General features: G+C 34.9%; 1 non-coding gene across 1 annotated transcript; it reads left to right on the top strand.

Moving 5' to 3' along the window:
- The first annotated feature begins 2,042 nt into the window (after positions 1 to 2,042).
- Positions 2,043 to 2,115, top strand: TRNAC-GCA (transfer RNA cysteine (anticodon GCA)). Its single transcript has one exon. It is a non-coding gene; the product is annotated as a tRNA-Cys (tRNA).
- Positions 2,116 to 18,519: the final 16,404 nt, after the last annotated feature.

Raw genomic sequence — 18,519 nt, 5'->3', positions numbered from 1 at the left:
TCCACGTGGCATCTAAGAAGATCCTCCACAGTAGAAGTAAAACAAAACAGAATATCATCACATTTATACTCAGTGCATATATCCACTTGATCTCTATATTTACTTACCATTTCATTATATAAAGGTAAATAGTGTCTTTTATCTCCATTTAATATTCTATTGATAAGTAACACTCCATTTCTATCTTCCAACAGCTCTTGAAATTCCAATTTCATTTTCTTCATGATCATAGAGAAACATCTAGAGGTGGTACCACCAACACCTTTAATCTCAGTGTCTACAGTACCATCCCCAATCATATTCTCACTAGATAAAATATCAATTATTCTTAAATATAAAATAATACCAAAACTATTACTAGCTATCTTCAAAAAATACCCATTACACCTCTCCAGGATGTCTTCTATTAGAGTTATATCTTCTAAAATTCTATTAACTAAAAGTATCCCCGATTTAGTGTGTAACAGTTCCAGTATAAACCTGTTTAGAGAAATAAATAGTTGATCTAAAGGTACAGAGGGAGATTGAATAGAACTGTTAATTTCTGTGATATCATCCCTTTGTATGTTTTTATATATCTCCACATATAGCAATATCATATCGTGGTAGATTATATAGCTAAATAACTCCTTTTGATAGATCCTCTCAACAAAGAAATTTAGAATCTCTAAATTTAAATCCTTAAGAGAGATCGCTAGGTGTGAAATGGTACGAGTTATAGGTACTGAATCTCCATCTATTGATTTTCCAGTTTTTGTTTTCATATTTAACCCTATTTCCCCCATTATATTCTCTTTTTCTTTAAATATCTCGTTCCACTCCTCACTGTAACTTTTACTCCCTCTACCTCTCAGTATCTGTGTTATAAACTCACCTCTTTCTTTGTGATTCAATGAATAGTAAATGGATGTTATAATCTTAATAGACACTCTGCTAAAAAATAGATCTTTCAATTTACCTCTCTCATTCTCCTTCTTTGTGTCTAAAGAGAAAATAAAGTTCAAAATTCTAATTTTAAATTCCTTGAAATCCAAAAATTTTAAAATTAAGTAATCTGAGTATTTGGAGGTAAAGAAACTCACCAAATCTTTAAACACCTCCTGGAACAACTCTCTTCTAAGAGATTCACTTCCATTTTTTATCAATGATTGAACTATCTTAGACCCAACTCTACTTCTTGAGAAGAGAAGCACTCTTCCTCTGATTATCTTGTGGATCTTCTCTGTTGAACTCAGAACTTCCTCTTTTTTATTCCTCTTACACAGTCTTGCTGTTTCCCATTCCTTTTTTATATACTCTAAATCATCTGAAGAGACAAACTTCGATACTACACTTCTCTTTCTACCCTTTCCTCTTCCTTCCTCTCTGATCTCCCTTTCCTTTCTTTTCATTTGCATGAACAGGAATGGATTCTTGAATTAAAAATTTTAAAAGAGGAAAATACCCTTTGTGAAGTAAAAAGGAATTAATAGAGGAGTGTATTGATTTAGCTTATAGTTTAAGGATCAATATGGAAGGTGATAACCATTTCTTATCTAAAAATAAAATCATAAAGTTGCTGATGGAGGTAAACAAGAATGAAAAGATAGAGAAGGATGTATTGGGGAAATTACAGTCATTCTCTGAGAAGTATATTATGGACCTGATAAGTAGATCCTCATTGTTAGCTAAACATAGGGGAGGTGATATAATTCTGGTGGAGGATATTCTATTTATTTTGGAAAGAGAGTTTGATTACTCCTTCGGGGATAGAGAGATTCTGAATATCAAGAAATTACCGAGCAACGAGCATTTGGATAGAATATCTGAGATAAGTAGACAAAAGTGAGGGAAATAGTAAATAAAATTTTGTATTGGTTTGATATCAGGTTCATTTGACCCGTTGTTCTCCACGTGTGTTTGGATACCGGTGTTAATGCTATCTCACCAGTTAGTATCCCCACCATTTCATTCTGCTGGATGTTCTGTTATTTTCCTTATCTCTTTCTTTTTATGATTATAAAGAAAATCTGTTATTTATTTATAAAAGGGCGGGACTCCAAGGGTCTATAGCTCAGTGGTTAGAGCTTGCGATTGCAGATCGCGCGGTCCCCGGTTCGAATCCGGGTGGGCCCTTGCGTTTTGCAGTAGGATGGTGCATTTTATTACATACTTTATTTCTTGTAAAATTATATTTACACTCCCTTTATTGTAATATTTCTCTTCTATCCCCATGGATAGGAATGCTCCAAATTCAAAATTAGAAAGTTTCTACGAGCTATCAAAAAAATTAAATTTGGATCTAAACATTAGAATTATAGAGACTATCTATAAATTGTTGGAAGCAGGTGTTGATGTAGATGACTTGATTGTACTGTGTGATGAAATAAGAAATGAATTTAATTAAACAGGCAATTTTTGAGTCAATGACTCTTTTCATTACCTTCGTAACATTTTACCTTTTCATTTGAATTGAAAAAGATGACCCTACAAAATGTGGAATTCTGAAAAGCTGAGAGAGTCTTTTTTATCGTATTTTAAAGACAAAAAACACACCATAGTGGAATCATCCTCTGTGGTTCCATATGACGATCCTTCTCTTCTTTTCACTAACAGTGGAATGGTTCAATTCAAAAAAATCTTCTTACAGGAGGTACAACCAAATAGCACATTTTTCACTTTAAAGAAAGCCTGTACTGTGCAGAGATGTATCAGAGCTGGAGGAAAACATAATGATTTGGATGATGTCGGTAGAGATACATACCATCACACTTACTTTGAAATGCTAGGTAATTGGTCGTTTGGTGATTATTTCAAGGAGGATGCAATTTTCTATGCCTGGGAGTATCTAACGGAGGTGTTGAAATTACCAAAGGATAGGTTATACGTTACATACTATAAAGATGGAGAGACAGTGGATCAAGAATCTAAGAATATTTGGATGAGGTATCTACCTGAAGAAAGAATTCTACCTTTCGGGCCTAAAGAGAATTTCTGGGAAATGGGAGACACTGGACCTTGTGGTCCTTGTTCGGAGATACACTACGATAGGACAGGAAATAGAGATGGAACTCATCTCGTTAACAAGGATGATCCATCACTTATAGAGATATGGAACATAGTTTTCATGGAGTATTATAGGGACGGAAGTGGGGTCTTACATCCGCTCCCTATGAAGTGCATTGACACTGGAATGGGAATGGAAAGAGTTCTTAGCATTCTTTGTAATGTTAATTCTAACTATCTAACAGATCTATTTCTTCCAATCTTTGAATTTATCAAAGAACGAGGAAATATTCCACCATATGCTGATAGTATCTCGAAAAGTGACACTTTGAAGAGAGATATAGCTTATAGAGTGATAGCTGATCATTCCAGAACTATTTCTGTTTGTATATTTTACGGAGTTGTGCCCTCTAATGAAGGAAGAGGATACGTTCTAAGGAGAATTATAAGAAGAGCTGTTAGATACTCCAATGAGGTACTGAGCCTACCGGAGAACACCCTCAGCAAGATTGTTGAATTAACGAGTGAGATATTGAAGATAGGGAAGATCGATATTACCCTTGTGGAGCAAGAAGAGGCACTCTTCTTAAAAACTCTCGAAAAGGGAGTATCTCTCTTCGATAAAATATCACAAAATGCTAAAATTATATCTGGAAGAGATGCATTTACACTTTACGACACATACGGATTTCCTTTGGACCTTACAGAGATTATGGCAAGGGAAAGGGGTCTTTCCATAGACTATGAAGAGTTTAAAGCGTGCAAGAGTAGAGCTGTTGAGATGAGCAAATCGCATAAAAAGGATAGAGAAGGAGGGTTTCTTTGGGTCTATAGGAAAGATTGGTGTAGAGAAGATTAAAGCATTTAAATTAACGGATGATAGGTACAAATATACAGAGAATGATGTAATAGGAGGGGTATTATGTGTGGTTAAAGAGTCGAAGGTTATAGATGGAGTAGACTTGGAGAATCTGTTTGATAGTGAGATTGGAGATGAGGAAATAATGTTATTAGCTGATAGAACGTGTTTCTATTCTGAGAGTGGTGGGCAAGTGGGAGATGAAGGAATCATAACCTTTCTTAGGAATGGATTTGAATGTGGAAGGATGAGAGTTAAAGATACAAAAGCATATCTGGGATATGTTTTTCACATTGGAGAGGTAGAGGGAAGAGTATCCAAAGATGTCAAAATGAGGTATAACTTAGAGGGTAGAGAAAGAATTAAAAAGAATCATACAGGGACGCATCTCTTGAATTACTGCATTAGAAAGGTTTTAAAGAAGAGAATAGAACAAAGGGGTAGTTTAGTATCACCTGATAAGCTAAGATTTGATTTTTCAAACAATTCACCTCTTAATGATACGGAGATATTGAAGATAGAGAGAATGTTAAATGAAATGATTGATCAGAAGATATCTGTCAAGGTCAAGTATATGCCATTTCTAGAGGTAAAGGATGATGAGAATGTTATTAGATTAAAAAATGAGGAATATCCCGAGAGTGTCAGGCTGATCTGCATAGAAAATGAGAGTTTTAGGAGTATTGAGATGTGTGGTGGCACACACGTAGATAATACCGAAGAGATACTTAGAATTAGAATTGTTAGTGAGATGAGTATTTCCAATAACACTAGAAGGATTACAGCTCTTACAGGAGAGAGTGCTATTCAAAGTGAAATGGAGTGTTTTAATATCCTTAAGGATGTAAATCAAGAGATACAAAACTTAAGAGAAGGGATTGGAAGTATAAAGGGTGTACAAGAAGTTGGAGAGAAACAGTTGCCTTTAATTGGTAAGAATGAGATAAGAAGTAAGTTAAAAGAGGTAGAAAGGATAAAACTGGAAAGGATAAAGGCTCAGGTAAAGGAAAATATCCAAAGATTGAGAGATGAGATTCAAAAGAAAGATAAATTGTTGATTTTTGAGTGTAATCTTCCAAGTGAGATGGAGAACAAGCAATTGATAAGGGAAATCAATGGAATAGCAAATACTTTGGACAGGGAAAGGGTTCGAGGATTGGTTTATTTTGTCAAGGGGGAGGGGATACTCTCCAAACTCTCATCTTTGGATATTTCCAAGGATAACACCTCAAATCCAGGGGAAATTTTCTACTGTTGCAGAGGGGATGATTCACTCTCTTTGATTGAGAAGTTTAGCAAGTGCTTTATTTCTAAGAGCAATGGAGGAGATAAGAAACGTGCTAGTGGGAGAGGTATTATTAGGAGTAGAGAGGATATTAAATTAGGAATTGGTGAGATATTAAAGCGAAGTGTTAAATAAAAGTGGATTATTACCCCTTCAATGATTGTAAAGTTAAAGGATCTAAAATTCTTTAAGTCTTTGGTTGCCACACTTCAAAGTTCCCATCACACCACATTTTTAATATCCGAGGATTCAATGAAAATCTCGAATTCTGTGAGATATTTCATAAATTTGGAAAATGACCTGTTTTTGATAGAAAAGAGCGATCTATCACTTCCAATAGAATTCAGTGTTAATACATCCTTACTTGGGAATGTATTAGAAATGGTAGATGAGAATTTCCGAATTGAAATTGGGAATTCTTTGATATTTGTGGAAGAAGTGGTTAATTGTAGTGATATTATAGATGATTTAATGTGCAACAGAGAAGAGAAGAGTGTGGAAAACGGGTTTTTAATAAAATTTGAAATACCCTTTATTTCACCAATTCTTTATGACCACATGGAGATAGAAAACCCAAATTTAAAGTTTTTGGTGGATGGAAAGACTGCTAGAATTCTGAACTTTCCCGGAGTGGTAAGATATGAAATAGAAAGAGAGATCCTTGTTATAACAAGAGAGTTGGATGAAATAAGAGAAAGAATAGAAATTGGAGATATAAAATTTAACTCTAAAGATATTTTGTGTTTCAAATGCAATAATTCTTTTAGTTGTATTTTTGATCTTCTAAGTGAATATTTGGAGAATGTCTTGTTCTGTTTTAATGACAACTTCCTCTCGGTTCAGTTCTCCTTTAAAAGGTATGGAAATACTTTCTACGAGATACAAATACCAGAAATTGTTAAAATTTAATTGAGTCTGCTTTTCATGCACACTTCACAAATATTCTCCTCTTTTGAACATTCCCTACAAATCCTTGTTGAGTGCAATTTACTGTTTACCTTCCACTCAGTAGGTATGCTCTATGATACCTCTGCACTTAAAACACTTTTTGTATTTGAAATATCTTGCCATTCTAAGATGTGGTGAATCACCAAAACATTCTTTGCAGGAGTGGGGGATATCTTCCATTAGAAGGGTGCGATCGGTAACACTTAGTTTAATAACAATTCATATAACAGAATCTTACATTAAGAGTAAGGAATGGAGATTAGTCTCATAATTTATCATTTTTTGGATGTCAATTTATTAAATTACATCCTACCGTAAGGTGTTGGGGAACTTAGACAATTGACAATGAATAAAAATGTTATGAGAAGAGAATTACTTGTTGATCCATTCACACTCTCACATTGTATTACCACATGGAGTTTTCCTAGCTATTTAACAGTCCAGTTAATGCTTGGTGGTTCAATCCCACCACACCAATTATGGGATGGAGGATCGTCATTCTCCAGTTCCATTGACAGTTTGGTATTCTCACCGGTTAGTATCTCCCATCGTGTCATTCTGCTGGAGATTCACGCTAGTCAATCCTGAGACTCTCCAACCGTACAAGTAACTTCGGTCCCACTGTGGGTATTAAATAAAGTAGTGCAAGGTTGTTCCTTTATCTATCCGTGCCAAAGAATGGAATGCACCAGTCCCGGGATTGTGGATCAAGGAACAACCTTGCACCGGGAAGTAGAGAACAACAATAAGAAAATAAACTTCATTTTAATCTATCTGGTTTCATTGCCCGCTTGACCGCTAGGACCCACCACATTAACTCTACCTATGGCATTTGAGATGTTCCTCAGGACATCAATTCCCATTTTGTAGTCCCTCGGTGATATCAACGCCATTTCACCCAGTTTAACGGTTTTGCCGTCAGAAGATAGAAAGAGAAGTGTTAGATTGGTAAAGTCACCATCTTTATGGCCAACATTAAACCGTAGTTTAAGTTGGCAGGTACTTGAACTGTCCTCAAAATACTTTTTTGACAGAGTTACGGGACTATTTGTGAATCTCCCTATCTCCACCTCAACTTCCCTCTTCACCCTTTCAATGAGAAACGAGCTCATCTCCCTGGAAATGTTGACCTCATTACCCTGTGGATTACCCGAGATATTCTCAATGATATCTGTTAGGATACCGCTCAGTGATTTCTTCCCACTGCCATTGCAAAATAGAACAGCATACCTTGACTTAACACCTCCCTTTCTTTTACTAGACACCATTTTGAATTCATGAGAATACACCTTTAGGTCATCTAGAAAGTCTATTTCTTCTACTTCATGGTACAGGAACAATGCATCCTTTCTTAGTTCTAACTCGCCAAACCACTTCCTAAAGAGGTTATTAACCATTTTATTGAGGTTTTTTATCATAAACCTACTCCTATGACCAAAGAAAAGATTGGAAATAGCCCTAAACCCTTCTTTTTTGACATCACTCATATCACTCCTGATTAAATAAGCACCAGAACGGGTTGGTGGTTTTCCTGTGATAGGATAACCACATTCCTTAAATACATTTTTTATTTTTTCCTTAAAATCATCCCAGAAAATATCATCACCGATAAATGATCCAAATACAAACATAATATTACATTCTCCACTACTTCCAAAGCTTGCACCAATTATACCTCTTATCATAAACCCATCTTCATAGGATATAAACCTGTGATCTCTAGATGAGGAGATACAACACATCAAAAAAAGCATTATCATCCTCTTCAATTTCATTTCTCTTATAATCACCCAACTCTATTTATAGTTTTGTGATTAATTCATTAATTCTTAATAAATCAGTTACTTTAACCTTAATGTGAAATACATCGCAATTTACACTTATCAAAATTTTGACACATACAATTTAAAGGCTTCTTTTATTGTTCTAGGAACTTTCTAACATTCCATTACTATCCTCCGGTTGTTTAATACCATGAGAGTACGAATACACTTATATCCTTCTTGAAGTATGTCTATAATAAAGAGAGATAATAAAAATGGAAAAAATTATTTGAAAATATCAAATGAAAATTTAAATATAATAAGTTTAATAATCACTTAAGGATAGATCCAAAAGTGTCCTCATAGTTTCTATTGGAATATAACTATCAACAATTATATCAAACAGTTCTAAAAGATTTTCTCTGAAATCATCAAAACTATCACCAATGGGTTTCTTGGAGATTTTTATAAAGATCAATTCGTTTATAGACTCTCCTAATTCTTTCCATTCAACAATCTTAACGTGTTTGAATCTCTCCCTTGCACTGCTCAACTTTTCATGAAAGTTAAAACCAAGTTCACTATCTTCGTTATTTTTATTTAATTTAGAACTCAACTCTAGTAGATTCTTCCTAGATATTCTAGAAAGTAGTCCCTTGATCAATGATCCTTCTAATAAAAATTGCCGTATACTCTCTCTAAAGTCTCTCTCTTTTCCGTTTTTCTTCACGCTAGAATGCGTGAGTATATCAGTAAATAACTTTGTCAAACACAACTTATTCAAACACAGTTTTTTAGCTTCATCTCCTAAAATAGAAATATAGGGCTTAAGCTCATTTGATATATTTTCTAATTCTTTTATTGTTTTATCAATTCTTAACAAAAAGCGTTTACACTTCTTCTTGCCAGGATATTCTTCTAATATCTTCTTTATCTCCTCTATAGAATGAGAAATCTCATATTCAGGAAGACGACTGAGATTAAAACCAAAGAGTATCTTATAAAGGACTCTCATCTTTTCATTCTTATCATTGCACCAAATTCCTCTATACCAAAATAAAATTACTAAAATCGCCTTCTTTACCATTATCGTAGGGTATAGACAAATTTTAAGTTTCAACTTTATAACCATCTAAGGGTTATTTAAAAGACCATATATAGACATTATGGTAGTAGTTGTCATTTACCGATATATCTTATTCTAACTCAACTCTGGAACCGAATACTACAGGATACAGTTGCTCTAAGTAAGCAGTAGCCATATTGAGGGGGTTTTACACGGGGAAGATCTGTGACTACCCCCACTCCGGAATTCCAAAGGATTCTCCACTCCTAAAGTGCATTGGAAGGATGTTGTAGTGCCCAGCTCATTGTCATGGGACATGGTGAATGTGCATGAAAGATTTTTCCTCTCCTGGTGGAAAAAATTGTTCTAATTCAAGGGTTATCAAATGTCTGGTATTTGACATTCTCTCAATAATTATTACTATTAGAGTTTATTAAGATGATTATAATCCAAAAAATCATCCTTTACTCATTCTTGAAATCATTATTGGTATTCTCACATCTATTTTAAAGCATCTTTTCAGATAGAAGAGTTATTTAATTTTTCCTTTATATCTTCTCCCTACAACTTTTGTTTTTTCTGTGAGGTTCAACCACTCAGCTTAATTTATATTCCTTAATGATCAAAAGTTAAAAAGTTTTACTGATCACTTAAATTTTTCAACCAATCATCTACCACATTTTAATCATTTGTTGTGGTGTGTATTTTAATATTACATTACGGTTATATTAACAAAAATTTTATATCCCTTTTAAGAAATAAGGGGTTTAATTGCATAATTATAAGAGAAATGAAATTGAAGAGGATGATAATGCTTTTTTTGATGTGTTGTATTTCCTCATCTAGAGATCACAGGTTTATATCCTATGAAGATGGGTTTATGATAAGAGGTATAATTGGTGCAAGCTTTGGAAGTGATGGAGAATGTGATGGTATATTTCTGTTTGGGTCAGTTATCAGTGATGATGCCTCAGAAAATAAATATAAAGGGAAATTGAGAAGGATATTCAAGGAGCGTGGCTTTATTATCCCGTATAAGTCACCATTTACTTTTTTAAAAAGCTTTATTGAGAGTGACATGTCTGATATTAAAGAGAGAACCTCTATAAAATGTTATTCTATCAATAAGTATGGAAAGGAGAAGAAGAATCTCAATAAAATGGTTAATAACCTTTTTAGGAAGTGGTTTGGCGAGTTAGAACTAAGAAAGGATGCATTGTTCCTGTACCATGAAGTAGAAGAAATAGACTTTCTAGATGACCTAAAGGTGTATTCTCATGAATTCAAAATGGTGTCTAGTAAAAGAAAGGGAGGTGTTAAGTCAAGGTATGCTGTTCTATTTTGCAATGGCAGTGGGAAGAAATCACTGAGCGGTATCCTAACAGATATCATTGAGAATATCTCGGGTAATCCACAGGGTAATGAGGTCAACATTCCCGGGGAGATGAGCTCGTTTCTCATTGAAAGGGTGAAGAGGGAAGTTGAGGTGGAGATAGGGAGATTCACAAATAGTCCCGTAACTCTGTCAAAAAAGTATTTTGAGGACAGTTCAAGTACCTACCAACTTAAACTACGGTTTAATGTTGGCCATAAAGATGGTGACTTTACCAATCTAACGCTTTTCTTTCTATCTTCTGACGGCAAAACCGTTAAACTGGGTGAAATGGCGTTGATATCACCGAGGGACTACAAAATGGGAATTGATGTCCTGAGGAACATCTCAAATGCCATAGGTAGAGTTAATGTGGTGGGTCCTAGCGGTCAAGCGGGCAATGAAACCAGATAGATTAAAATGAAGTTTATTTTCTTATTGTTGTTCTTTACTTCCCAGTGCAAGGTTGTTCCTTGATCCACAATCCCGGGACTGGTGCATTCCATTCTTTGGCACGGATAGATAAAGGAACAACCTTGCACTACTTTATTTAATACCCACAGTGGGACCGAAGTTACTTGTACGGTTGGAGAGTCTCAGGATTGACTAGCGTGAATCTCCAGCAGAATGACACGATGGGAGATACTAACCGGTGAGAATACCAAACTGTCAATGGAACTGGAGAATGACGATCCTCCATCCCATAACTGGTGTGGTGGGATTGAACCAGGTTAAAGAGGTCATAAGTATAAGAACAATGCTAGTGACTTTAATAGCTACGAGATAGTAGTGGAGTGTTTATTCTTGGAGGTCATTCTAGTGGGTTACAGTAAACCTTTTTAGTTAAACCCCTAGTCTACACACTCTCCTTACTTAATTTATTTCCATTTCCATCATTTTTAAATATACCATAAATGGTATATAAAAGACCTTTTTGAACAGATAGTACCCAGTGGATCAAAAATAAAAATTCTTGCATAAAATTTTTGATTTATAAAAGGAAATATCAAGAGTATAAAGAAAAAAGGGTATAAAGTGCGGTAAAGGATAGAATGAAGATCTTAAAACTCATATTTTTTACAAAAAGTATCTTTTGTATGAATGGAATGAATAGAATAAAAGATGGGTATAATACCATTAAGTCTTTAGTTTTTAATCAGAAAAAAGACGGTTTGAGTAATAGTAATAATTTTAGTATTACTGAACGCTTTGTTAAAGATACAAAGGGAGTTAAAAACACTTACCATACGATGTTAGATAAGACCAATTCAAATAGCACTAAAGATGAGAAGACCCTAACAAAGGATTGTAACAATAATCTTTCTCTACAAGAAGATACAAAATCTAAAACTGTAAATTCTTCTTCTATTAGAAATAGGATAAAATATGGAACGTGGGGAAAGAAAAGATCACCTAATTCTGAAAAGCAAAAAGAAGATATTTCAAATCTAAAAAGAACGTACTCCATAAAGAATATCTTTAAGTCAAAGATAAATCTACCAAAACATACAAAGTATGTAACTTATACCCTAAAAAACTTAGTTAAAGATAAAGATAATTCTTTTGATCTGTTTTTTGGTAATATTGGGATACTTCTATCTTTCTATGAAAGGACCAGTAATAAAGAGGTAATTTTCATTTCATTACCTAACAATGAGTTAACTTTTTATCTCACAATGTATCTCTCTATATTGGGGAACAGTTGCATATTCTTAGACAGGGAGTGTGTTAAGAGTGTATACCTCAAGAAGAAATATGAGATAATAACCTACAAGTCTTTTTTAGATGATAATAAGAGCAAGAATGCACCTATTGATACCTGGGATAAGAAGTACATACACTTTTTAGATGATACTCGTTTAAAACTTAAGGATATACCAATGGCTAGTGTCAATAAATGTTATAACATTTATTATACAGGGCACCATAAAGAAATAACTCTGGGGGAGTATAAGAAAGTAAAAAATGGGGCTAGTTTAGAAGAGTTTCATCAATACGCTAGAGATAAGGTGATATCACACCAAATCCAAGGAGATCTTAAATTTCTAAAATAAACCTTCATTCACCCTTTATACCCAGACATTCTCTCAATGTGTGGGTATAAATTAAATTAATTTAAAGTTAATTTAACTCATCAAATATGGTAAGAGTGGAGATTAATTTAAATATAAAAGGAAGGTAATCACGTGATATCTTTGACAGAAAGGTATAAATAGAGAGAAGAACTCCTGGTTTTATGGTGATTGTAACTTGTTTTTTAAGTACTCTCTTAATATGTTTTGATACACTGAGATGTAATGATGGTGTGGAAGAGGAGAGAATAAGAAGTATTGGCAAGTGTGTAAGAGATTCAATGAAGGATGAATTTGATGTATTATTTTCTAAGTATCTCATTCCAATGAAGAATGAAATGTTATCCCTTGTATTGGAGAATGGTGATGTAATAAGAAATAAAATGAATGAGGAGATGGTGGATATTAGTAGAGAATTAAGGGAGATAAGAAAGTTTTTACAGGAATTGAAGGTTAAAGTTTTAGAGTTGGTTTCTAAAAATTTGAAGTGCCCAGGAATTGAAACTCTCCTGAGGAAATCAGCAGAGCAAATAAATGAGGAGAGAAGGGAAGGGAGTGATGATGGGTCTTCCTTATTTCCAGGGGGTCCCTCCGATTATTCTCTTCTACTACCTATTGTATGCAAGACATCAAGATGTGGTAAGTGTTGTACCTGTACCAGGGGTGGAGTGTGTCTACATCAATTATACACAGCACTTTCCAGCATTCTCTCCAAATATCCAAATTGGAATCCTCCCCGTACATTAAATCTTGGAAATCTCAAGGTGGATGATACCCTGGCTTTAGCTCTCAAAGATGTAAACTCCAAGAGGGATGGAAATTGTATTATATGTACCCTATGCACCATTACACAGAAAATGGCCCATCTTTTCACCAAACCATTTTCTGACTTTATAGGAATCAGTAGTGGATTGTTACCAAACTTCCAAAGTAACCTGTTCTATGAATCACAGGGTAGTGCCAATATGAACATCCCATTATTAATGCTACTTGGTGGATTGAACAGAGATGGGTTGTCTTATGAGTTGAATACACGGAAAAGGGAGGATTGTTGTTCAGCACCGATCCCAAGAAGGAAGGTGCAACAGGATACCTGCTCTAAGAATTTGGAGATTCCTCCACTACCATCTTCAACTTGTCAAAGAGAGCCTGATCAAGAGGGATCATCCGAGGAACAAAAGAGTGCCATCCAAAGGTCTAGTTATGGGAGGAATCCAAACCCACAAGTAGTTGAGGATAAGCCGGGTGAAGAGAGAATGAGTTATGGAAAGGGTTATGGTAGGTCCTATAATTGATAATTAAACCTTACTTGTAAATAGTTCATCTTTATGTAACACAAAAAGTTTTAAGTCCATTTCTTTGGAGATTCACTCCATCAAAAAATAAAAACTTAAAAAGCCACCCTGACAAAAGAAGATGAATGGGAAGGTATTTGATGATTACTACATTGCGAAGGCAGAGGAGCTAGAAATAAAATCTGAAGAGAAAAGGAAGGTATTACAAATTTTGGAACAGAAAAGAGCAGATCTGAACAGACAAGTGAGATTCTTAAAGGAAGAGGTTTCCATGGTGCAAGAACCTAGCAGTAATGTGGGTGTGATTGTCAAGAAAATGGGGAAGAACAAAGTGTTGGTAAAAACACAGCCAGATGGTAAATATTTGGTTAAAATTGAGGATCACATAAACTATGATGAATTAAACCCCGGAGTCAGAGTGGCCCTGAGAAGCGATTCCTATGCTCTTCATAGGATCCTTCCTTCGATTGTAGATCCCCTGGTCTCTCTCATGATGGTAGAAAAGGTTCCAGACTCTACCTATGATATGATAGGGGGGCTTGATGAACAGATAAAGGAAATTAGAGAGGTAATTGAGCTCCCCATAAAACACCCAGAGTTATTTGAGAATTTGGGTATAGCTCAACCAAAGGGTGTGCTTTTATATGGTCCTCCTGGGACTGGAAAGACTCTTCTAGCCAGAGCTGTGGCCCATCACACAAAGTGTCGGTTCATCAGGGTTTCTGGATCAGAGCTGGTTCAGAAGTATATTGGAGAAGGTTCTAGGTTGGTTAGAGAGCTCTTTGTTATGGCTAGGGAACACGCCCCCTCGATAATTTTCATGGATGAGATAGATTCTATTGGATCCACTAGAAGCGAGTCTTCAAAGGGTGGAGACAGTGAGGTACAAAGAACAATGTTAGAGCTTCTAAATCAATTGGATGGATTTGAGTCCAAGCAAAACATCAAAGTCATCATGGCAACTAATAGAATTGACATTTTAGACCCTGCACTTCTTCGTACCGGGAGAATTGATAGAAAGATTGAGTTTCCACCACCTAAAGAGTCAGCAAGACTTGAAATTCTAAAAATCCACTCTCGTAAAATGAATCTCACCAAAGGTATAAACTTGGAGACAGTAGCTTCCAGACTCACTGGATCCTCAGGAGCTGAGGTCAAAGCTGTCTGTACTGAGGCTGGAATGTTCGCTTTGAGAGAGGGAAGGGTCCACATAACCCAGGAAGATTTTGAGATGGCTGTTTCTAAGGTAATGAAAAAAGCTGGAGATCCAGGATCAGATCTAAGACAACTACTTAAATAAATGTGAGATTGTATTAATCGTTTAATCAACTTAACCTCTAGGAATGTACGTTAATACGTCTAATACCCTTCTAATCTAAGAGATATGCCCAATCTCCAAGTCATATTTCTCTCTTTTTACACTCACTCTCTAACATCTCCTTATAGCATCTTTCAACACACTCCAACTCTAACGGATTGATATCTACCATCTTAAAAATTCTTTTCTCACATTCCATGATAACACAATTAACAAGAGATTTATTTATTGACTCGCTTAAAGATCTAGTAGCTATAAACTGAGTGTTAATTTTATTTAGAGTGTTTCTTATGTTTGTTATATACACACACGTGGGTGTAATCTTTTTCCCATGACACATCGATTCTCTCTTCTTTATATTTTCATTTAACCTTATTTTTACATTCCAATCTACCTCATCATCTATACCAGGTGATATCTCTATGAGTGGATTATCACACTTATTACTAAAAGTAGGTTTTTCAAATTCAGCTATATCACACACACCTTCTATATGCACTACCCTATACTGTACATTAAACCTTCTAGCTATACAAAATATTTCATATCTCTCAGATTTTAGATGGCATCCCATCACTAACATGTTCTCATTATTTCGGATTCCTAAAGAAACATTACTCCTATTCTCTTTATAGGATTTACTGAGCTCTCTTGCATCCAGAGCAATTTTGATCTTTTCTTTAATTTCATTTCGTTTCTCTTCCATACCACCAGTTAGAATTATAACTGCCATTGGGGCTAGCAGAAAATATGGAACTGTTAAACAACCAGTAACATTGAATGGGATAGGACTTTTCATTTTCTACAAAGAATTTATTTAAGGACATCCCTCCAAAAATGAATTTACTGATCATTGGTGGGTGCACAGGAACAGGAAAGAGCGAAACAGCTGTTTCTCTGAAAAGATTAAACAACCTGGAGATCATTTCCTGTGATTCGGTTCAGGTATATAGGAAGTTGAATATAGGGAGTAACAAGATGGGGGAGGATCAAATAAGAATGTTGAGTATAGTACCATTTGATACGAGGTATAACATGTTTAAGTTTTACAAGGATTGTGTTGAAGAGATAAAAAACAGTGAAAATTCCATACCGTGTATAGTTGGTGGAACATATCTCTACATGAGTACTTTAAATGGGTTTAAATCCTCCAAATTTTTTTTAACCATGGAAAGGACCTTACTTTTCAGAAGAGTAGATCTAAGATGTGAAAAGATGGTTATGGATGGATTGATCTCAGAGGTTTTGGAGTTATCTAAAGAAGGGTTGAATCTAACATACAATTCTGGGAGAGCTATAGGATACAGAGATGCGCTTATTTTTGTGGATAAGGTTAAGGGGTTATTAAGAGGAGAAATGAGTGATAAGGAGATGAGAGTAGAAGATCTCCCCACTTGTAATCCAGAAATATTAAATTATTTTAATGAATTCATTAATGCGTTTATGAGAAGGACAAGGAACTACATAAGAAAACAAGAGTGTATATTTAGAAAGGATAAAGAATATAAATGGATAGATTGTAGTAAATACAACCCTGTTGAGGTTATAGATAGTGTAATAAATGGTAGAGATACAGGAGGTGCTCTTCCTAGAGATAGAATGATAGATATAAACGAAGTGCACGAGCATTCCTATAACCTGAATAGAAATTGCTTTAAGAGAATGAAAGAGTATAAACCAATAACCGTTGTATTTAAAAGCAGAGAGGATATAACAGCATTCCTTAGACCAATAATTGATAGAATTAAAGCAGATGTAAGAAATGAAGCATCTAAAGGTATGTTAAAGACGGTACATCTTTAACCCACAGGATAACCTCCCCGATCATCCGATCTTAAAAATATCCGAATTTTATCTGATTTTTTTGGATTTGTAGGGGAACCTTCGCTCTTTCCCATCTTCGAAAACTTTAGACAGTCTCATCGTGAGGTGGGGTCCTATAGTTAGTATCTCCACCTTATCAGAGTCACTGAATATGTACCTGTGCATCCTAAAGAAGATAAAATCGTTGCTGTTAATGAAACTTACAGTTTGTCTTCCCGTATTCCCATCCTTATGTGGGAATAACCCCATAAGACACTCAACCACAATACTTTCTACTTCACTATCCATGTTCTTTATTATAAGTTCTGGTTTGCTCTCCAGAATAGTACCTTCATCTAACTTTAGTATACTTTTCTTGAGACCCAACTTTTCTATGCTTTTGTATTCTACAAGGTTAAATTCCACCCAATTACCCTCCTTGATAATTCTTATAGAATGTAACTTATCGTTCTGTTCTACTAATTTTATTGTATACAAAAAGGTACCACTGTCATACCCCACATAACATATCTCCTCTTCAATACGTGATGAATTGTTATAATTATCAGTGTTTGACTTACAACTCCTCTTCTTATTTTTTATCTTCTTCCTAGAATAGATCTTTACCAATAAGCTCACATACTCTTTACATTCTAGCACCGCATTATCAATACAAGAGTTGGGGATTATCTTACTTAGCTCTATTAGTAACATGAAAGTATCTCTAGATTTTGGATCTTTGGTAGTTGTTAGTAGAACCACATCCCCCATTCCCTTTTTTTGAAGGGAAAAAGAAAATTTTCACCCTTTGATGGAGTCTCTGGAAGGAATAAAAGCAGAAATAGAAAAGGGAAACATCTTAACTGTCATAGAAGGTATAACTGGGTATATCAGTAGTATAGGAGATGGTAAGGGAGAGGATGGTTTAAAAGTTATTGTGGAGTTACAAAATTTGCTAGATGGAATGTGTAACAGGGAAATAGAAAATAACAACATTGTAAATGACATTCTTTTTATGGCTAAAAAATTTAAATGCAAGAAAGAGATCCCAAGCAAGGGATGTTACAGAATTAGAATGTAAGATTTAATTAAAATAATAGAATTTGTGAGATTTTATGTTTTTAGTTAAATTCTTGGATCTCCTTCCTATTTCTTATGTCCCCTCCCTTAAATGTGAAAAAAAGTTACCCATGCATAAATGGGGAAAAAAAGAAAGACAGATGAATATAAACGGAGCGAGTTCGTTGAAATAGAGGCAAATGAAGAGGAATCAGAGTTAGAATCAGAGTTATCAGATATTTCTAGCTATTCAGATCAGGATCTAGATGGATTCATAGAATCAGGAGAGGAAAGTGAGGTTAAATCGTACCAGCCAAGAGATTGGAGCAAATTCACTGAGGAACTAGCCAAGAAATACGAAGATATGAGTGAGGATGAGGAAGAAGTGGAGGAGGTGGAAGAAGAGGCACAACAGCAATTACTTCTCCCCTCTCCAAAATCTCCAAAGCTATGGTTATTGAGAGTTATTCCAGGAAAAGAAAAGGATATAGCACTCCGTATCCTACATAAAATTATTTCTAAAAACCAAAGTACAAGTAGTGCTATGATAGGTAATGACAAGCTTACACAGGGTGGGTATTCCCAAATATTCTCAGTAATAGCTAAAGAGAGTATCAAAGGGTATATCTACATCGAATCATACCAAAAACAACACGTCTTGGATAGTATAGAGGGTGTAAAGGGGATATACAAA

This window comes from Nylanderia fulva, unplaced genomic scaffold, assembly GCF_048542155.1.
Source record: "Nylanderia fulva isolate GAGA-0341 unplaced genomic scaffold, ASM4854215v1 Scaffold77_91711_551806, whole genome shotgun sequence".
Classification (NCBI taxonomy): domain Eukaryota; kingdom Metazoa; phylum Arthropoda; class Insecta; order Hymenoptera; family Formicidae; genus Nylanderia; species Nylanderia fulva.
The sequence above is the reverse complement of the archived record's forward strand: the minus strand, read 5'-3'. Positions and strand labels throughout refer to the sequence as shown.